The sequence below is a fragment of the Meriones unguiculatus genome, chromosome 5 (genome assembly GCF_030254825.1).
Source record: "Meriones unguiculatus strain TT.TT164.6M chromosome 5, Bangor_MerUng_6.1, whole genome shotgun sequence".
Lineage (NCBI taxonomy): Eukaryota > Metazoa > Chordata > Mammalia > Rodentia > Muridae > Meriones > Meriones unguiculatus.
This window is the reverse complement of record NC_083353.1, coordinates 28,033,682-28,055,451: the sequence shown is the minus strand read 5'-3', so window position 1 is coordinate 28,055,451 and position 21,770 is coordinate 28,033,682. Positions and strand designations below refer to the sequence as shown.

Genomic DNA, 21,770 nt, shown 5'->3' with positions numbered 1-21,770 from the left:
AATGTATCAAACAGGAAGATATACTTATCACATCCAGAACTTTAATGCATTTTAGTAAAGAAAACGACAATTCTCCTGCTAAGGATAAAACCTACCATTTACTGAACATAGGATTCTTGCCAACTACCCTGCTATATTCCTAAAAAATATAATAGATATGTATGTACATAGTTAATGTATTCTATATATATCTAGATTATATAAAAGGGAAATGTTTTTATCGTTTTGGTGACATAGTGGATGTGATATTAAGATTTTCTTTTTATTTGCCTATGACGAAAGTAATGCAGCGGGTGACTAATTTGGCAAAACGAGAGCTGGAAATGGTGTTGTTATAATGAAAGAAAATCCCAAATCATTCCATTTTACCAATAAAGACTCAGGAGTCAGATGCTGGGGTGACAACCTGCTAGCTCAGAGAGGCAGAGAAAGCACCCAGCTGACTTTCCTACTCAGCTCACATCCCAAAGGAAAAAGTCAAAAACCACAAGCTCAAAGCTAAAAGACTAAAAAGTCAAAAGACCAAAAGCCAAAAGCCAAAAACTTGCTAGCCAAGGAGAAAAAGACCTGCCAAAATCTTATAAGCCAAAAATCTCCTTCCTCTACATGCAGTCTTAAATACCCCTCAACGCAAAGTTCCTCTTTTCTGTTTAATCTCTGTCAGCTGGTTACTTGTTCTGCCTCTTGACCTTGGGTTAACTTTATTAAATCCTACATGCAGAAAGCTCTTGGATTAAAGGTCTGTGTTAGGACTGAGCCACACCATAATCACCTGTTTACAATAAACAGAAAGTTCTTGGAGCTGAACTACACCGAACAAGAAACAGGTTTTTACAGTTCATAATCTCAGGGTTCACAATGGGACCAAATATCCTGCAGCATTATTGTTGAGCCAGAGTTTTTACCTAGGTTTGCTAAATTTAATCACCCTATTATATTAAAGTTGTCATAATTTTTGGGATCCTCAATTATAAGATATTTGGATCTTTAAAAAAAAATAAATCAGGGCTGTGCAGGAATATCAGAATAAATACTAATAAAAAACAATCAGCAGATTCTTCAACTCAAAAGTTGAAATGGGTCTAAGATTAGTCTATATTTAGAATATTTACTACATTTGGCTCACATTATTCTCAAAGGGAGACAATTTAGGCATTTTAAATGATTCTAAGTTTAGAAGTTTACATTTTTGTGGAAGGAAAGCTTTATTTCTCTTCTTTTTTGTTATCTCTCCTTTGAAAGTGTATATTTCCAAGTTTATTTTCATAAACTATTACAAATCTAGAAGTCATTCCTTCAATCTTTGCTCCCTCTTTGTCCCTGCACATCTTGTAGACAGAACAAATTTTGGGTTGAAGGTTTTGTGGGTGGGTTGGTGTCATTAGTCCTCCACTGGAAGCCCTGCCTGGCTACAAGAGTTGGCCACTTCACGCTCCATATTCTCTGTTGCTAGGAGTCTCAGTTAGGGTGACCCCCATAAACCTCCTGGGCCCTCCCCTGTCCCAAGTCTCTGGCAAATCCCAGAGATGCCCCCACCTCCCACAGCCAAGCATCACACAGAGCTCAGGGAGTGTGGAAGAGTTGGGGGAACAACTGAGGCAGTTGGAGGGCTGTAGGACACTGTAAGAAGACATACAGAGTCAACTAACCTGACAGACGTGGGCTCACAGAGCCTGAACGACCAACCAAAGAACATGCACGGACTGGTCCTAGGCCCCCTCTACGTATGTAGCAGATGCACAGCTTGGTTTTCATGTGGATCTCCAAAAAACTGGAGCAAGGGCCCTCTTTGACTCAGATACCTCCCTTTGGATCCTGTTACCTTAACCAGACTGCCTTAACCAGACTGGCCTCAGTGGGAGAGGATGCGTCTAGTTCTGCAGCAGCTTAATGTGCTGGGGTGGGTTGGCAACAGTGTGTGACCTCCCTGTTTTCTGAGAAGGAAAGGGATAAATGGGGGGAGAGGCATGCGAAAGGGGTACTGGGAAGAGGGGGGGGGGGGGCTGCAACCAGGATGTAAAGTTAATAAATAAATCTAGAAGTCACATAATCTAATATAGTGTTGGAAAATTATTATCTAACTAAAAATCATTATAAATTACTAGCATGGATAGAATTTATAACGGTATGTTTTCTTGAGATCCTAAATATTTAATGATTGAATATTAGCTGACAGAACATTTTTATAAAAAATATCTAAAGTATGTAGATTCTTTTAGTTATTTGAAGTTCTGAAACCTTGCCACAACTTTGTACATAAAAAGTGCCATTATTCATCTTCAGTTGGTATTTACAATACCTCTATTAATGAGCACTTTTCATTTTTGCAGTTCAGTTTTTAAGTTTGCACAGAATTTTCTGAGATATAATCTCCTTCTCTCATAAGAATTACTTATTGTAATTAATGTGAACAATCTAATTGAATGTAATTACTTTAACTACATCTATACTTCAGCACTATTGGAATGAAGTAAATGGATATCAAAATATATACCTTTTTCATGACTTTTTGTGGGGGGGGGGGAAGCAAAGTAATATTTGTTACTTGGGGTTTCTGTAACCTGTCAGGCTCTATCTAGGTTCTTGGTGACATAAAAAAAAATGAAGCATGCATAAACAGCTAACATGATTGGCAGAGGGGCTGTTATATAACTTTGTAATATCATGCATGTGAGGGTACTACATGCCATAATTGTAACCACATGTATGTAAACATATCATGTGTATCACACATAAGATAAACAAGGGGTTTCCCCTGACAGGTCGCTTGAAGGACAGTTTGGCTCTGGCCAGGCTTGTGCCCAACACTAGTCCAGGAAGTTCTTGTTTCTCTCTCTCTCTACCAGGATGTACCTGACCACAAATTACCTACTGGGGAGTTGCTGACGGATGACATACCAGGAAGGGGTAGACACATGTTCTTCATGGGGAGGTCGCTCCAGGTCAGTGGAGTCTTTTCTTCATAAGGTCCATGGCTGTGGCTTCATGCCTTATATTTACCTGAGACAAGGCACCAATAGACCAAAGAGCTGTTTCCACCCAAGTCCAGGTGAATGAACCAATGAGTTTACTAAATGACCTACAGGAACAAGGGTAAGAGGCTACTTACAAGTACAAGAGTTTTTCACTAGAGAGTCTCACCCTCCATGTTTGACAACTTCACGAAAGTGGAATCACACCTTCAGTTAAGCTCCCACCAACTATACACCGCACGCATGAAGAGCTTGCATAGCTAAGGGAGCAGCAAGAAACAGGATCTGGAATTCCAAATGAGAGAATGTGAGTCTTTACCCTTCTCTTCCAAGGGGAATTTTTTTGTTTGCTTGCTTTTTGTTGCCACTCGGGATTGAATTTAGTATCTTCATGCATGCTGGTCAAGAGGCACCGAGGTACATCCGGTCAGGGGGAGAGGGAAGGTTAACAGTCCATCGTCATTACCACAAGCCCAGCCATCAGTGTGCTGCATTGCTTCTTTTGTTGATATGACTACCAAGACAAGGAGTTCTGCATGTCGGCACGTTCTGCCTTATATTGGACATTGTCTGAGACTGCAGTTGCATTAGCAAAGACACAGGTTCCTGTACGAGAAAAGGTCTTCGTTTTCTTTTATTAACACATATTAATTGTACAAAGTAAGGAATTTTATTATGGCTCTGTCTTATGTGCATACGGTGTTCTTTGATTGTATTCATCCTTTCTATTCATTTTTGTTTACCCCCATTTCACTGCTTCATGGTGGAGTTGAATTTAATTGTTTATATAATCATATACCAGATTCCCTTTATCCATCTTTTGGTGAACACTTAGGCAGATCCCATTAATTGGTTATTATGAATACTGCTATAATAAACACAGGTATCTTTATATTTAACTTATTTTGATTCTTTTAGTGTATACACATGTAATTTCTCTATGTTATATGGATGAAACTTTTACCTTAAACATTTGTCTAAACAAAGAGGGAGAATTTTGAGGTCTTCCTGTGATGGGACTATAACTATGATTTTAAAATAAGACAAAAATGCATAGTAAATAATCCAATGCACTGGTCTTCCATGTCTACACAAACATGGTAGAAAGCTATGTGCTTGTTTTCTTTGGAAACCTCCCAAGCATTAAACATGGTTCTTAGAATCATAGTTCTCCAGTATTAGCAGACTTCTCTGTTCATGCGATTTTCTCTTAATTAACAACACACAGTGCAGTGAGGATGGAGCAGAACTGAACCAGGCCTTGTACTAGCAAGGACTTTCTAAAGAATGGGAAGGGGTGGTGTATATTTATCACTATTATCTATGTATGTTGGTGGTGTTTTACTTTAAGGAACTGACTCATGACACTGGCTATGTTCAAGGCAGACAGGCTGGCCAGGCAGAAGACACTCAAGCAGAAACAGCTTCGCTTGGGTCTTTGCCCACAACAGTTGCTTAAGTAAGCAACATTAACAAGAATATTCTGACCTACAGTCAATAGTTTAATGATGTTAACTATATCTGCAAGTACCTTCTTGGCAGCACGTACACAAATGCTTGTTTGAATAACTGGGATTGACTAACTGTCATGCATCACCTAATGGCTATCATGCTGGTAGAAAAAAATCTCTGGGGCTTTTTCAGCTGTATCCCAACCTGCATATGGGTGGGTAGCTGGGAAATGTAGAGGGACCAAGTGTCATTTGTCCTTCTCCCAGCTTCTCTAATCCTTCTTCTGCTTCGTGCAACCACAGTGCTGGGTAGGACCTTGTGCTTCACATAGGCTAGAGAGACAAAGGACGTTTTGATGACTTCCTGGAAAATTGGTTGTAAGAAGTCAATAGTAAGAGATTTCGTGGAAGCTTTTAATAAGTAGCTCTTGTGAAGTCAGGGTGAAGGGCATGAGTTTTTGGTGAAAACGAGGTCCAACTAAGGACCTTTCGTTACTCAAAACAACCCAGGTGGAATTTTGCTTTGAGATGTTACATATGGAAACTGTTTCAGGCATTTTTCTTTTTCTTTTTCTTTTTTCTTTTTTTTACCTTAGAGTCACACCTCTAATCTTCAGTCACAACTTAATACTGTTAGCCCAGGGGGAAGTCTCAGTGCTGTGGTGTGTGTGTTGGGGGTGTCCGCATCTCCATTTTAGGCATCAGAACCTCTGAAATGTGTTTTCCTTATGGTTGCTTTCTGGGACACAGAACAGGTGAACAGCTATGAAAAGATTAGGTTCTTGATAAAGATAAAATTGTTTACTCTTTGAAATATTTGAAAGCATCAGAAGTGTAGGTCATGGAAGAGGTAAGGACATAGCAATGCTATGAGAAAAGCTTAAGGTAGAGTTTTTTTTTTTGTGACGACCTAGTTAGATAAAAAGGTAACGACAACAACAACAACAATCTAAGACTTTCACAACATGATAAAGAGAAATTTGTTTCCAGGCTTACCTTCAGAGGTATGGGATGTTAACTTGTTTCCTAGAAAAAAAAATCACCCATAAAAATTCTACTATCATGCTCATTATGTGCAATACATATGTGTGCATAAGATGCAACACTGAAGCCCTTATAAAATAAGCAGAGACCTTCCTTTTTCTTTTTCAGAGCACTTCTACCTAAGAAATAAAACTGTTAACAAGACCATAGAGTTCTTACCAACCAGTGGAAGAAAAATATTTACTAAAACAACAATCCTCGAATCGACACAACTTAAAAACACTGTAGAAAGACTGACAGTATTTGCCATAAGGGTCTGCTAAAAACAGAAAGAAAAGAAAATTTAGCAGCTCCTATGTTGTGCCTCTAAAATACTAGCAAAATGCATATTATGTTTTTCAAGGTTTGCAATATATTTATATTACGCCAGAGCTAACACCTAGAAAATTAAGTTTGTTTTTTTTTTTAATTTACTTGAGGTTAAAACAATAATTACAAACCAATCTAGGGAGGGGAAGGGGAGTAAAACATACCATAAAACCCTTTTTTAGAAGCAAAAGTTAAATCATTTTTGCTTTTGAAAACCACTGAACAATTTCAATAGTTATTCACAATCTAGTTGAAGCCACCTTGGAAACCATGTGACAGAGCCATTTGGAGTGCCTAGAACTTCCCCAGGACTTCTCTCTTGGCTCATCCTGAGCATAAAAGAAAGCACTTTTTGTGCTTCCCAGGAGAACGTTCAGAGACTCAGTGGAAGCAGATGTATGTCAGTCTATGTTTTAAAGCACACAGCTCCGACAAGTTAGGTTTCTCATGGGTAGAAGCAAGATGACAGGCCATGTCAGAACATGTGCTTCTGTCCCATCACCTGATAAAAACAGGTAAGTTAGCCTTTCTTCTAATACTATCACCTTCATGCTATTTTGTTGAAGCATAGACTTCAAAACAAATTGGCCTTGTTTGCATATGAGAAGAAAAAAAATATATATATTTTTTTCCTTGTCTGACTGTGCTCATTTTCTCAGAACTTGATGGTACACTTCTCATGTCAGAATATTTGTACTGTTTCCAGAAGGAAGCCAGGCCATCTGGCATGGTTAAATGTCATACGTTAGGTCATAGTTTCACTAATTTATTCATTAGCAGATTCATCTACTCCTGTGTCTCAGTAAGATTTCTGGTTGTGTCAATGATTCAGTGTGGGGACTTGAGTTTATTAGTCTCATACAATTTCACATTTCCCACAACTGAGATTTTTTTAATAAGTTTTTTTTTATGTCAGTTTCTGTTCAAGCTACTGTGACAAATTACCAAAGTCTAAGGAGGTTCAAATAAGAACCATTTTTTTTCACAGTACTAGAGGTTGGGAACTCCAAAATCAAGGTGCGTTACACCTTGGGGGGTCTCTGCCTTCACTTATAGATAGCCATCATCTCTTATGTTCACAGGGAGGCAAGGAAGAAAGAGGAGGAACTTCCATAGCTCTTCTTAGAAAGGCTCTGATTTCCTCCTAAAGGCTATTGGTGTAAACAAGCCCTGCTTTATTTTGGCTGCTGAATAATGTATCTATGGTTGCAATTTCAACTTAGAATATTTCTTTTTGATGGGTCAGGCAAGGGGAAAGCTATTTATCTGCTTTTCAACATCTGCCTTGGGGATACCTTGGGAAGAATAACTTCAAATGTTTTAAAACAAAGTATCTCATCTCTTCCTTTCCACAAGCCACACAGGCACCCAGAAACTTTGAAGAATGAGGTGCCATTTATCTGTCTGCAACTTTATTTCTTGTTTTTAAAATGAATTTTCCTGTTACTTAGAATAGATGACTCAAGTGGGAAACAGAAATCTACTGAAAAACTTCCATTGCTCATTCAACAGCCTTGCAGGCTGTCAACATTCAGTTTTGCTCCTCCTCCCTCCCCAACCTACTTTTAATGTACAAAGGAAGTTTTCTGCGTAGAAGTAGTAACCAAATACTTTGCTAAAAAAGCAGGGTCTGAACCGAAGTGTGGTCTGTGTCCACCAAAGGCTATAAGCAGTGGGAGGATGTGGAAGACACAGCACCATCATTTGTTGGTTCTTCTAGGTTTTCAAGTTGTCAGCAGAACCTGGATGGAAAGCCATTCTATAATAAACACATGATTCACAGTACTGTGGCTAAGTCCCTCAGAAAAAGGTTTAAGAAACCTTCCAGAAGGATCTGTTTTCATTTCCCTGGAAATGCTTAGTGTCAGGGTAGAACTATATGCTGTGGAAAAAAAAATAAAAATAAAAATAAAAACAAAGCCCACAAGCACGTAGAAACTGTGACTATCTTCCTAGCTTCCACATCAGTCAGTGTTCAAAATGCTTGATTTGAAGAAAATACTCCTATAGCTTAGGTTGCTTATATTCTTTGCACACACTTTAACATTTTGCTAATCCAATGGAAATGTTCTTAAGACTGCTACAATACATTTGCCTATCATTAAATAAAGTTTAAATTTAGCATTTTCCACACTTTTAAGGAGAATTCACTGGAGCATGAATGTAAACCGATGACATGAAATAATATCAAGAGGTCAAACCGTTTTCAATTTTTATGACAGAGAAAAAAAGGATAGGGTTAGTGAGATGGCTCCGCAGATAGAGGAGCTTACTGTACCAGCCTAGAGATCTGAGAATGATCCCTATAACCCACGTAAAGGTAGGATGAAAGGACTCCACAAAGTGTTGTTCTCTGATCTCTAAACAGGTACCCACACATAAACCTCACTTATTTTTCTCCCTTACACACACACTTACAGATACACTCACACATATGCACTGCACACACCAAACAAATACATAAAAAGGGATTTATTTAGAAAACATTTCCAAATTCTTGATCAAGGTCTAAACACAGGAAGGAAAACAAGCACATAATGTTGTGTCCTTTTTGGCCAATTTGGGCCCCTATAATGCACCCATCTTACAGTAAGTAGCCTGGCCAGCAAACATGTATTCCTCACAGTTTTGGAAGACTGAAGTCTGAACCAGAGTGCTGACATAATCTGAGTTCTCTTCTCTTCTTAGGGTTCTCACATGGAAGGAAATGGGGAGCAGGAAAAGATGAGGAAACTCAAGTCTCTCAATATGGAATAAACAGTCTTAGTCATGCAATTCTGTCTTCACAATTTAACTACTGCTCAGACTCCGTCTCTAAATTTTGTTGCTTGGAAGGTAAGTGTATTTGGGAGATTCATAAACTTCACTCTATAGGAAGCTCCATCAGTTAATCAGATACCGTATTCCTTTAAATGGGGTAAGGGCTGTGATACAGTGTTTAACTCAAACGCACACAGATGTAGTCCTGATGGCAATTCTTCTCTATAGAAAGAGGTGAAAAACTAATTGTAACTGGAGACAAGGCCTCTCGCTAAACTGGAAGCTGCTGTTTAGGCTAAGCTGACTTAGCCAGTGAGCTCTTGAGCTCCATCTGGCTCTGCAGCTCCTTACCCAATTCTGAGATTCTAAGTCTGATCTACAATGCCTGGCCTTTTACATGCATTCTATGGATTTGAACTCAGGCTCACATGCTCACAGCAAAAGCACTCTTATTCACTGAGCTAACCCCAGCTGTATACTACAGCTATGTTTTATTAATCATTTAGATTATTGAGAATGAGTGCCAGCAAAGAAACAAACAGTTTTTATAGAAGTATTGAATTTAAAAGTGAAGAGTTTAGAAAATAAAACAACATTTGGGAATAAAAAATAAAATAGAAAAAATTCAGATATTTAAATTAATAATAACATGAAAACAATAAAGTTAAGTAGACTTCTGCTAAACATTGCTTTCACAGTACATTAAAATATTACAGAGTTGTTTATTTGTTTGTTTTTATAGGATAAATTTTCACTATGTAGCTCTGGCTAGCTCAGAACCTATAATGTAAATTGGGTTATCTTCAAATTCATAGAGATTCACTTACCTCTGCCTTCTCAGTGCTAGGGTTAAGGGTGTGCATCACAATGCCAATACAAGTTCTTATTAATGAAGATTTAATTACTGATCATGAATAATACAAACTGACAAGAATATTATCTCACAAATCTTTTACTTTATAGATCAGCCAAATATAAATTCTTATAATTGTGATTACTTTGAGTTATCTGCTAGTCAAATAATTAGAATAAAAAGAAACAATTTTATATAAAATTTAAAACCCAGCAAAAAAAGAAACATCTCTTACATACTTGTTACAAGCTATAGAAATTTCTTGAAGACTGTCTTGAAACAGCAAACTCGGAAAGAGGGATTTTGGAGTAGAGACACATACCTTTTTGAGAGTCTCAGAATATAATTGCACACCAACTTAAATTAATGGTTGTGATTTTCCATGAATGAACATGACAAAATTCCTGTCTGTCTTCTCTGTTTGCCTAAACCATACCCCTGAGCTATCAGCAACCTAAAAATTCCAACAGTTCTCATTCATTCATTCATTCATTCATTCATTCATTTCAGCTTATTCACTTTGTATCACAGTTGTAACCCCCTCCTTCATTCCCTCCCATTCCCACCCTCCTTTCCTCTCTTCTCCTATGTCCCTCCCCTAGTCCAGTGATAGGGGACAGGAGCTCCACAAGGAGAGCAACAGAACCAAAAAATCTGGGCACAGGGGTCTTTTCTGAGACTGATACTCCAACCAAGGACCATGCATGGAGAAAACCTAGAACCCCTGCACAGATGTAGAACATGGCAGTTCAGTGTCCAAGTGGGTCCCATAGTAATGGGGACAGAGACTGTCTCTGACATGAACTGATTGGCCTGCCCTTGGATCACCTCCCCCTGAGGGGGGAGCAGCCTTACCAGGACACAGAGGAAGACAATGCAGCCACTCCTGATGAGACCTAATAGGCTAGGGTCAGAGGGAGGGGGAAGAGGACCGCAAACAGTTCTTTTTATTTCAAATTCCTTCCCAGAGAAGAATGTAGAAGCCGCCTTTTATTGCCCACAGTTTAGAAACTGTTTGTCATTGTTACAAGTTTCTCAAATAAGACTCAAGGTAGACTTCATACTATGAATAAATTTGTGACAGAAGTATATGCTCAATGAAAATATCAGGAAATCCAAATGGCTCCATATCCATGTTCTTATAGAACTGCTAGTTGGACTCAGGATCATTAACAACAAAGGAGCACAGGAAACTGGGAGGGAGAGGGGGTGCAGTGCACTAGGGCAAGTTGGAGGGACGTAAAGATGATGGAGGTATGAACAGAAGATATTATGTAAATGTATGAAAATTTCAAAGAAGAAATAAAAATATTATTTAGTAAAATCATTAAATGTCCTTCATACTTGTACACTGTGTAACCCTGAACAATACTAGCCTCTATTATTTATCAGTTACTCAATTTGTGCTATTGTGTTGCAGTAGCACAAAAGAAATTATGGCCAAAAATTTTTACCAAGAATGCTTTATTGGTATAATAAATACCTGAAAACATGGCAGGATAAATGAGTAGAGAGGATACCAATCCTGATTTTCCTGAGTAGAACAATAGTGGTGGTTAGGGCTTAGAAATGAACAGTGATAAGAAAAGCCTGCGATGTCTCTGAGATGTCTATCCGTCTCAGAGCATGGACTGTAAAGGTCATTACAACAGGCAGAACTGAGGAAGAAAGCATGGCAAAGTGCAGTAAGGACATCTTTGTCACACAGCTTAAAAACCTTGGATGACTTATGTCCATGCTGGCCCGATGGAGTTTAAACTTGGTGAACTGGACATCCAGCAGAACAAGTGAACAGAGGAGTAGCCAGGTGCTGTGTGCCTCCTCTTGGTTGCAGATAGTAAACACAGAAAAGTAGCAAGCAACTTATAAGTGTAGAAGAAGAAAAACAAAACTTGAAAACAGTGAGGCTGACTTATGGGGGATGAAAATGCTGACTTGGAAGAGAATTAAGAAAGTGGCCAAGGGACTTTTTGCTGAAGAAGTCACCAAAATGGAAGGGATTTTGATCATATTCATCAAGACAATGGGGCAAGAGCCTGAAGGCATTTCTGAGGTCTCTGCAGCCTTTTCCATCACACACCAGGACCAAACTTTGAACCAAGACTTCCACGGAGGCCTCTGAAGGACTAGGGTGCATTCTGTCCCTGCTGGGCCTGGGATAGTCACAGTCTGTGTTCCAATGTTCTTAAAGTTACAGTTGGAGTTCATGCCTAGTGGGAACATCTTTGTGCTGTTATCCCTGTTGAATTTTGAATCTGCCTGGTCTGTTGTATTTTGGAACTTAGTAACTTCTTTGCCTTCACAGAGTTCTAAATGGATAAAATTTGTACCAGGATGAACCATGCCTTGGGGCTTACTTACTCCGCCTTAGATAAGGCTTTGGACCTTTAAGTTGATGCCAGATTACTAGAATGCATTAAGACTTCAGAGGCTACTGGGATAGATTGTGTAAATTTTGCAAATGAGAAAGACATTGTGGTAGTTGACTGTAATGGCTCCTGTAAGCCCATAGGGAGTGGTACTGTTAGGAGGTGTGGTCTTGTTGGAGGAAGCAGGTCCCTGGTGGAGGTGAACTTTGAGGTCTTATACATGCTCAAGCCATGGCGAGTCTTCTGCTGCCTGTAGGTTAAGATACAGAGCTCAAGATTCTCCAGCACCATGCCTGCCTGCAAGCTGACATGTTTCCCACCATGATGATAATGGACTAAAGCTCTGAAACTGTAAGCCAGCCCTTGTTAAATGTTTTCCTTTATAAGAGTTGCTGTAGCCATGGTGTCTCTTCATAGTAATAAAACCCAAACTAAGACAGACATAAATTCCCTTTCCTACACCCTCTCACCATTTCCTAACTACCCTTCCTTCCTCTTTTACCCTCCTTTCCAATCATGCAATCCAACATGTCATGATGCAGCAAGAGGCTATCCCAGGATCTTGGACTTCAACTTCTAGAACTATGAACTAATAAACTTCTTTTGTTTTGAAAGTATCCCAATGTGTGATAGTCTGTAATAGCAGCATAAGAGAGACAGACAGGCACACATGCTTGCACACACTACACACATAAGCACAGACTTGTGTAATAATTACTAGAACTAGAAAGGGAGAAAATAATAAAAAAATGGCAATTTTCAATAAATATACTATAAGTTAGCACATGATCATCATGTTTTCTTCAGTGTTATTAAGATATATCCGACAAGAGGAAGTTGTGTAGTAAAATGCTCTTTATAGACTTTGTTTTATGTTAATTAGTCAATCAAGGCTAACAATGTCTTCCATGGCACAATTGTATAATAGTTATAGGAGTTGATGGAAAATGTTTATAATTTAGAGAAGTTTTTTTTTTAATTTTGCAAAAGAGTAAAAGTCTTAGATAAAAATAATGAAATAAGTGTCTGATAGAGACAATTCAAAGTAAAATGTTCAGTTGAAACCACTTTTTCTTTATCTATCATGTATGTATGCATACATATATTGTAAGGTTATGGGACAAATTAAATAATGACGATTAGGCATACAACATATCTTCTATATGAAAGTGGTTTATTAGGTGGAGATGGAGGGAGAGAAGGGAGAGCAGGACATAATGGGGAGAAAAGAGAGAGAGGAAAGAGAGAGACTGGGCACTCTGATAAAGAAAGGGGAGAAGGCCACAAGAGAAGAGGCCAAGAGCAAGGGAGACCAAGAGAGAAAGGACCAAGAGAGGGACCAAATGCTGGCTGGTCCCTTTAAGGGGCAAGGTAACCACACCTTCCAGATATTTACAGAACCTTACACCCAAACACAAAAGAATTTACCTTCTTCTCAGCACCTCATGGAACCTTCTTCAAAATAGACCATATAGTTGGTCACAAAGCAAGCCTCAACAGATATAAAATAATTGAAATAATCCCTGTATCCTGTCTGATCACCATTAAATAAAGCTGGACCTCAACAACAACAGAAATAACAAAAAGCCTACACACACATGGAAACTGAACAACTTGCTTCTAAATGACAGCTGGGTCAGGGAAGAAATAAAGAAAGAAATTAAAATCTTCCTAGAACTCAATAAAAATGAAGACACAACATACCCAAACTTGTGGGACACAATGAAGGCAGTGCTAAGAGGAAAAAGTTCATAGCACTAAGTGCCTTCAAGAAGAAATTCGAGACAGCTCATTCAAGCAACTTAATGTCTCACTTGAAAACCCTAGAAAAAGAAGAAGCAGACACACTAAAAAGGAGTAGACAGCTGGAAATAATCAAACTCAGGGCTGAAATCAATCAATTAGAAACAAATAAAACAATTCAAAGAATCAATGAAACCAAGAGCTGGTTCTTTGAGAAAATCAACAAGATCGACAAACCCTTAGCCAAGCTAATTAAAAGGCAGAGAGACACCATCCAAATCAACAAAATCAGAAATGAAAAGGGGGACATAACTACAGACACTGAGGTAATCCAAACAATCATTAGGACTTGCAAACCGAATACAAGAACACATCAAAAATATCATCCACTATGACCAAGTAGGCTTCATCCCAGGTATGCAGGGGTGGTTCAATATACGGAAATCCATCAATGTGATCCACCATATTAACAAACTGAAAGAAAAAAAAAACAACACATGATATTCTCCTTAGATGCTGAAAAAGCATTTGACAAAAATCCAACATCCATTCACGTTTAAAGTACTGGAGAGATTAGGGATACAAGGTGCATATCTAAACATAGTAAAGACAATATATAGTAAGCCTATAGCCAACATCAAACTGAACGGAGAGAAACTTAAAGCAATCCCACTGAAATCAGGGACAAGACAAGGCTGCCCACTCTCTCCATATCTCTTCAACATAGTTCTGGAAGTCCTTGCTAGAGCAATAAGACAGTTGAAGGAGATCAAGGGGATACAAATTGGAATTGAAGAAGTCAAATTATCACTATTTGCAGATGATATGATAGTATACATGAGTGACCCCCAAAACTCTACCAGGGAACTCTGGTAAACACCTTCAGCAAAGTGGCCGGATAAAAAATTAACTCAAAAAAATCAGTAGCCTTCCTGTATACAAAAGACGAAAGGGCTGAGTAAGATATTAGGGAAACAACACCCTTCACAGTAACCACAAATGACATAAAGTACCTAGGTGTAACCCTAACCAAGCAAGTCAAAGACTTGTATGAAAAAAATTTCAAGTCTCTGAAGAAAGAATTAGAAAAAGATATCAGAAGATGGAAAGATCTCCCATGCCCATGGCTTGGCAGGATTAACAAAGTAAAAATGGCCATCTTACCAAAAGCAATCTACAGATTCAATGCAATTCCCATCAAATTACCAACACAATTCTTTACAGAACTGGAAAGAAAAATTCTCAACTTCATATGGAATAACAAGAAACCCAGAATTGCTAAAACAATCCTCGACAATAAAAGATCTTCTGGAGGTATCTCCATCCCTGATCTTAAGCTGTATTATAGTGCAACAGCAATAAAAACTGCATGGTACTGGCATAGAAACAGAATGGTGGATCAATGGAACTGAAAAGAAGACCCAGAAATAAACCCACACACTTATGGACACCTGATCTTTGACAAAGATGCCAAAACCATACAATGGAAAAAAGATAGCATCTTCAACAAATGGTGCTGGTCTAACTGGATGTCTACATGCAGAAAAATGAAAATAGATCCATACTTATCACCCTGCAGAAAACTAAAGTCCAAGTGGATCAAAGACCTCAACATAAAACGAGACACATTAAATCGGTTAGAAGAAAAAGTGGGGAAAACCCTAGAACTCATTGGTACAGGAGACAACTTCCTGAGCAGAACACCAACAGCACAGGCTCTAAGAGCAACAATCAATAAATGGGACCTCATGAAACTGAAAAGCTTCTGTAAAGCTGTAAAGAACACCATCAAAACCATACGACTGCCTACAGATTGGAAAAGAATCTTCACCAACCCTTTATCTGACAGAGGGCTAATATCCAGTATATATAAAGAACTAAAGAAGCTGAAAAGCAGCAAACCAAGTAATCCAATTAAAAAATGGGGAACAGAGCTAAACAGAGAATTCTCTGTAGAGGAATATAGAATGACAGAGAAGCACTTAAAGAAATGCTCAACCTCATTAGCCATTAGGGAAATGCAAATCAAAACAACCCTGAGATTTCACCTTACACCCATCAGAATGGCCAAGATCAAAAACTCAAGTGACAACACATGCTGGAGAAGTTGTGGAGAAAGGGGATCCCTCCTCCACTGCTGGTGGGAATGTAAACTTGTACAACTACTCTGGAAATCAATCTGGCACTTTCTCAGACAACTAGCAATAATGCTTCCTCAAGATCCAGCCATATCACTCCTAGGCATATATTCAAAAGAGGCTCAAGTACACACTAAGGGCATTTGCTCAACCATGTTTGTAGCAGGTTTATTTGTAATAGCCAGAAGCTGGAAACAGCCCAGATGCCCCTCAACTGAAGAATGGATGCAGAAATTGTGGTACATTTACACAATGGAGTATTACTCTGCAATGAAAAATAAGGAAATCATGAAATTTGTAAATGGTGAGACCTGGAAAGGATCATCCTGAGTGAGCTGTCCCAGAAGCAGAAAGACACACATGGTATATACTCACTCATGTAGACATATAACATATACCTACTATAATCTGTACATCTAAAGAAACTAATCAAGAGAGAGGACCCTGACTAAAACGCTCAATCCCCATCTCGAAAGGCTAAGAGAATGGACATCAGAAGAAGAAGAAAATAGAAATAACCTAGGAACCTGCCACAGAGGGCCTCTGAAAGGCTCTGCCCTGCAGATATCAATGCAGATGTGAGACTATGGCCAACTGTTGGGTAGAGTACATGGAATCTCATGTAAGAAGTGGGAAATAGTAAGAGCTGGAGAGGACAGGAACTCCACAAGGAGAACAACATAACCAGAAAATTTGAACACAGAGGTCTTTCCAGAGACTTATACTCCAACCAAGTACTAGGTATGGAGATAACCTAGAACCTCTGCACAGATGTAGCCCATGGCAGTTTAGTGTCCAAGTGGGTTCCATAGTAATGGGAGGAGGGACTGCCTCTGACATAATCTGATTGGCCTGCTCTTTGATCACCTCCCCCTGAGGGGGAGCAGCCTTACCAGCCCACAGAAGATGACAATGCAGCCACTCCTGGTGTGATCTGATAGACTAAGATCAGAAGGAAGGAGAGGAGAACCTCCCCTATCAGTGGACTTGGGGAGGAGCATGTGTGAAGAAGTGGGAGGGAGGGTAGGACCGGGAGGGGAGGAGGGAGGGGCTTATGGGGGGATAAAAAGTGAATAAAGTGTAATTAATAAACTAAAATTAAATTTAAAAAGAAAAGAAGGGTAAGAGTGTGGGAGGGAGAGAGAGAGGAAGGAGGAAAGAAGGAAGAAGTAGGAACAGGAGGGAGAGTGAGGAAAAAGAAAAATCTACTGTAGAGAAAACTGAAGCTCCATCTATTTTCTCTGTGTGGTTCTGGTAGTAATTAACAGATGGTTCTTGTCTGTCTAGTAGACCAGTGGGCGAATTGCCTGCAGTAGTTTGTCATCAGAGGCTGTATGTCAGAGTCTGGCAACAGCCCTGCACTCTGCTTTCAAAACTTCTTCCTTTTCTGAGTTGGTATATTCTTGGTTCAAACATCAAATTCTTTTTTCAAATTTAATTTTATTTATATATTTATTTATTACAATTTATTCACTTTGTATCCCCACTGCAGTACCCTCCCTCATCTCCTCCCAGTCTCACCCACCCTCCCTCTTCTCCCCCTATGCTCTTTCCCTAGTCTAGTATTAGGGGAGGACCTTCTCCCCTTCTATCTGACCCTAGATTATCAGGTCTCATCAACTTTGGGCAAAGTGCCAGAATCCTTATGGAAGGAGAGGGAGATAGAAAGACCTGGAGAGGACAGGAACTCCACAAGGAGAACAACAGAACCAAAATACCTGGGCACATGGGGGTCTGCAGAGACCAATACTCCAACCAAGGACCATGCATGGAGAGGACTTAGACCCCCTGTTCAAAGGAAGCCTATTAGTGGCTCAGTTCCAAGTGGGTTCCCAAGTAAGGGGAGCAGGAGTTGTCTCTGGCATGAACTCAGTGGCAGGCCCTTTGATCACCTCCCCCTGTGGGGTGTAGCTGTGCCAGGACGCAGAGGAAGATGCATCAAATTCTTTTATAAAAATTCTTTTTGTAAAAGATTTCACCATTTGATTGTTGAACTAACTCATTTTGCTTTTTACCCTGAATTTTGAAGGGCATCAATCTTTAAGAAAACAGACAAAAGTTGATAATATTTAAAAAGTGTAATAAATAAAGTCCTTCAAGTTTACCCCACTCAAACAGCCATGTCTTGTGCTCATTTTAAAAACTCTTCCTTTTTTAAATTTGGAGTTCTTTAAAACCTCTCCCTTCCAAACTCCCAACGCTAGGTAAGAGAGAGAAGGTTACTGGGGAGAGGGAGTGCAGAACCCTTTGCTTCTCCCAGCTGTTTAGGGTTGATGGGTTCTTTTAGGGCTATACCAATTTTCCCTTTTTCCCAGCAAAAGCTGCAAGCAGTCTCCTCTAAGCTGCTATGTTGAAATGTTTCTCTTAGTCTGTTTCAAGCTGCCACACTGTCTGTCTCTGGTCTCTCCAAACTGCCACTCATGACATGCCATACACCACCTTTTCTCTCTCCAGGCTCTCCTATTATGTCCCTCAGAGGCCTAAACCACGCCCCTCTCCCTGCTGCATGAGGCAGGCCATTCATTATCAACTGGCCCACCCTGCAGGAGGCAGTTACCAGCTGTGGACAAACCAAAGCCCAAACTAAAATGGAAGGCACACTTGGGGTTAATACAAAAACACGTTTACATAACACAATTGAGTTTTTTTTTAAAGAGATCAAAACTTCCATTACAGCCATGTTTTGTGGCAACACAAACACAGAACAGGCAAATGTTAACCTTTATATTCATTTAGAGGAGAGAAGCCTATGCTATATCATGACTCATAATATCTCAGTTTCTGTTGATTTGGGACTAATTGCAGGAGGCTGTTTGGGGGTCACTTCAATGACTCAGGTGCTTCATGAGTCTGCAGTTGGGATGTTTGCTGGGTCTCTAGTCTCCCAAAGGATGAAGAAGGGCCCAGAAAAATGCTTCCAGTTTGGCTTCATTCCATATCCTTTGGCAGTTTTGAGCCTTTGCATAGTGTTATTTGTCTGGTGTCTCAACCATTTGGCTTTCCCTAGAGTGATTGATCAGCCTGTGAGGCCATATGCCATTGACTTATGCTATATTTTATTGGTTATATAGACCAATCTGATACAGTGTACATCAGGAGGAATATGAGATCACAGGAGCCCATCAGATTCTAGCTACCATAGACATTCTTGTATTCGGAACATTCACCAAAAACTGCTGATATATATATATATATATATTTCATATATATATGTACATATATATATGTACACACACATACATATATATGTGTACATACACATATGTACACGCACACAAACACACACATATATTATATGAAAAAAATGTTATCACTTAAGTTTTTGAAAATGTTTTAGTCTTTGAGGTAAATATGGGCTACTATTTAAGGTTACGTTAAAAAAAATAATGTTACTTTGGAGCTAGAAACAATTCAAATTCTATCTCCTGACTTTACCCTTGAAAAAGATTTGGCCTGTATATGACTCTGTCTGTTTAGTTTTTCTTTTTAAGTAACAGAATTAAATGTATCTGTCTGAGCTGAGTAGGATATGATACAAAGTAAAACCTTTGTTCTAGCAATAATGCCAAGCAAATACAAGCTAAACAAACCACAATTTCCTTTCTCTTTTTCTCCCAATATGCCTGAAAGACAGTTTTTCAAAGCATTTTTTCACATTTTTATGTGCCTGGATGTTTTGCTTGCATGTATGTCTGTTTATCATGAGCATGCAGTGCCCTCAGGCATTAGAAGAAAGCATCAGATCTCCAGGGAACGATGTTACAAAGGGGAACGAGTTATCATATGGGTGCTGGAAATCACACCCAGGTCCCCTGGAAACAAAACAAGAGCTTATAACCACTGAGCCATTTCTCCAGCCCCAGAATCTCCAAAGCTTGGTGTTAGGAACAACAACTTTTATCTAACCATCTACGCTTTTGAGTAGTGCTAAGGGCAGTCTCTTCTAATGCACCAAACAAATATTAATATATATTTACCACCATGAAAAACTTTGGGAAGAATGTCTCTGAAATACTTCTTGAAAATGTGCACTAGAATTCAATATTGAGCAATTATGTAAGAGAAAAACAAACAAACAAACAGCAACCAAACACAAACAAATCCAGCAACAGGAAGGAAGGTCTTTAAATGTTCCAGTTTATAGGTCAAATGATTTTAGGCACAGATACCTCTGGAGACTCCAGAGATATGAGCTTACTTCTTTCTGTTTGCACAGGCCTGAGGAAGCATCCATGAAGGTTCTTGTCTCTTTGTCATCAGGACTAAATCAGAGCCATCTAAAGAGCTCCAACATCTGTGGAAGCTCTTCATGGATAAGAGCGTGAGAAGCCATTTTGAAGCAAGGAGGAACCCTTACCTACTTTAATATCCAAATACTACATCCTCCAAGGCTTTCGGTTTTTCATTTAGCCACTGTGGAGGATGTGGATTCAAAATTGAATGCAAGAAAATTCTGATGGCTGGAGAAGTTATGGAATCAACCTGTGCTATAGCAAAGGAAGATTCTCGAAAAACCAGGTTTCCACTTACCTGTTGAAAAGATCTTTGTCGGTATTAAAGAAGTCACAGAAGTATAACAGCTGTGTGATTATTGAGCATTGTGGGAAAATTGAAGAGAATGAAATTATGATTGACACAGGCAGGGGAAGGATGAAGCGTTCTGCTTTCATTACCTTTGATGATCATGGTCTAGGAAAAAGATTGCCATTCAGAAAATGATTCCATGCATGGCCAAGGCAGTGAAGTAAGAAACTCCTTGTTGAAGTAAGAGATAGCTAGTGCTTCATCTAGCCAAAGATGAGTGATTCTGGAAACTTTTGGTGATGGCTATGGTGCAATGACACTTTTGGAGGTGACATCAGTAGTTGTGGTGGCTTTGGTGGCAATTGTAGAGGCAGATGTGGTGATAATGATAGCTATAAAGGATTTGGTAATGGTGGTGATTGTGAGTCCAGAACTCTGGTCCTCTATAAGACAAACGTACACTCTTTGGTGTTGAGCCATCTCTCTGTCCACTAAAAAAAGATAAGGACAAGACAATCTAAAAACAGACAAGAATAACAACAGGAACAAAAGGTATGGGGTACTATCTAATGTGTTCACTAGCTTATTGTCAACGGGTTGACTCTAAAAGGACTATTTTAACATATGAATAAAGTATTTAGAAATCTTAGGACAATCTTTCCTGACTTCTCTACTCTCTAAAGGACAGATTTAAACCTATATCAGACTGGAGTGTGGAGTCTAGATTTACCACAAAGGCTCTTAATATTGGGCAATCATGGCAATACTACCTACTCCATTTTGCCCCCAGGAGAGCAGAAAGCTTTCTAGTCCCTGCAGGGATACTTTGAACTAGGAGAAACATCTTTCCCCTCCACTCTGCCTTGGACAAAGCTCTCTTAGCTGGAACACAGACATTTACCACTGCCAGGCAAGAAGTACAATAAATAAAGAGAAGATGATCTTAAAATAATTTTTTAAGTGGAAAAAAATCCAAAAAGCAGGAAGAAAACACAGTATATAATAGTCTTTTTTTAAAAAGAAAAAATGATATATGTATGTGTTTGGGAACACACAGACTGCGGTGTGCATATGGAACCTGAGGGAAACTTGCTGAAGTTGGTTCTCTCTTCTACCATTTGCATTCCACAGGCTGAACTCAGGTCACAGGCTTGATGGAGCGTGCCTTTGCCTGCTGAGCTCCCTTCTTGGCTTTGGTCTTGACACTTATCCCTCTGGAAGTGCATATCATGTCCTCCCTCCCCTGACGCCCCCATCTTATTTACTCCATGAAATGTACATATGTGTAATAAAAACAATGTTGCCTCTCCTCTGGTTGAATGGACAACTGTGTCACTAAATACCCATCAAGGTGACAACAGAGGTTCAGATAAGCTCAGAGAAAGAAACACATTTTCTACCAGAGTTCTAGGGAAAATTTCAGGTTTCTGGATTCACAAAAATACTACTGGTTAAAAACTCTATTCAGTTGTTTGCTTTCCTATAATTAATTAATCATTACACAGTCAGAAGGTACTGAGAACAAATATTATTTGTTTTAAATTAACATAAATATCTTCAGAAAGCCTAGCTGTATGAAGCAATGGTCCTGATTAGAATGTCCCCTT

The 21,770-nt window shown here is 39.1% G+C and overlaps 1 long non-coding RNA gene across 2 annotated transcripts in view; it reads left to right on the top strand.

The window, feature by feature from the left end:
• The window catches only part of LOC132653951 (uncharacterized), a 33,875-nt gene extending 12,469 nt beyond the window's left edge, over positions 1 to 21,406 (top strand). Inside the window, exons 2-5 of one of the 2 annotated variants that reach the window (XR_009591762.1) lie at positions 2,847 to 2,942; positions 5,576 to 6,291; positions 8,465 to 8,611; positions 19,856 to 21,406. This is a non-coding gene — a long non-coding RNA (uncharacterized LOC132653951). The remainder of the gene's footprint in view (positions 1 to 2,846; positions 2,943 to 5,575; positions 6,292 to 8,464; positions 8,612 to 19,855) is intronic. The other variant, XR_009591763.1, reaches the window with a different exon arrangement.
• Positions 21,407 to 21,770: the final 364 nt, after the last annotated feature.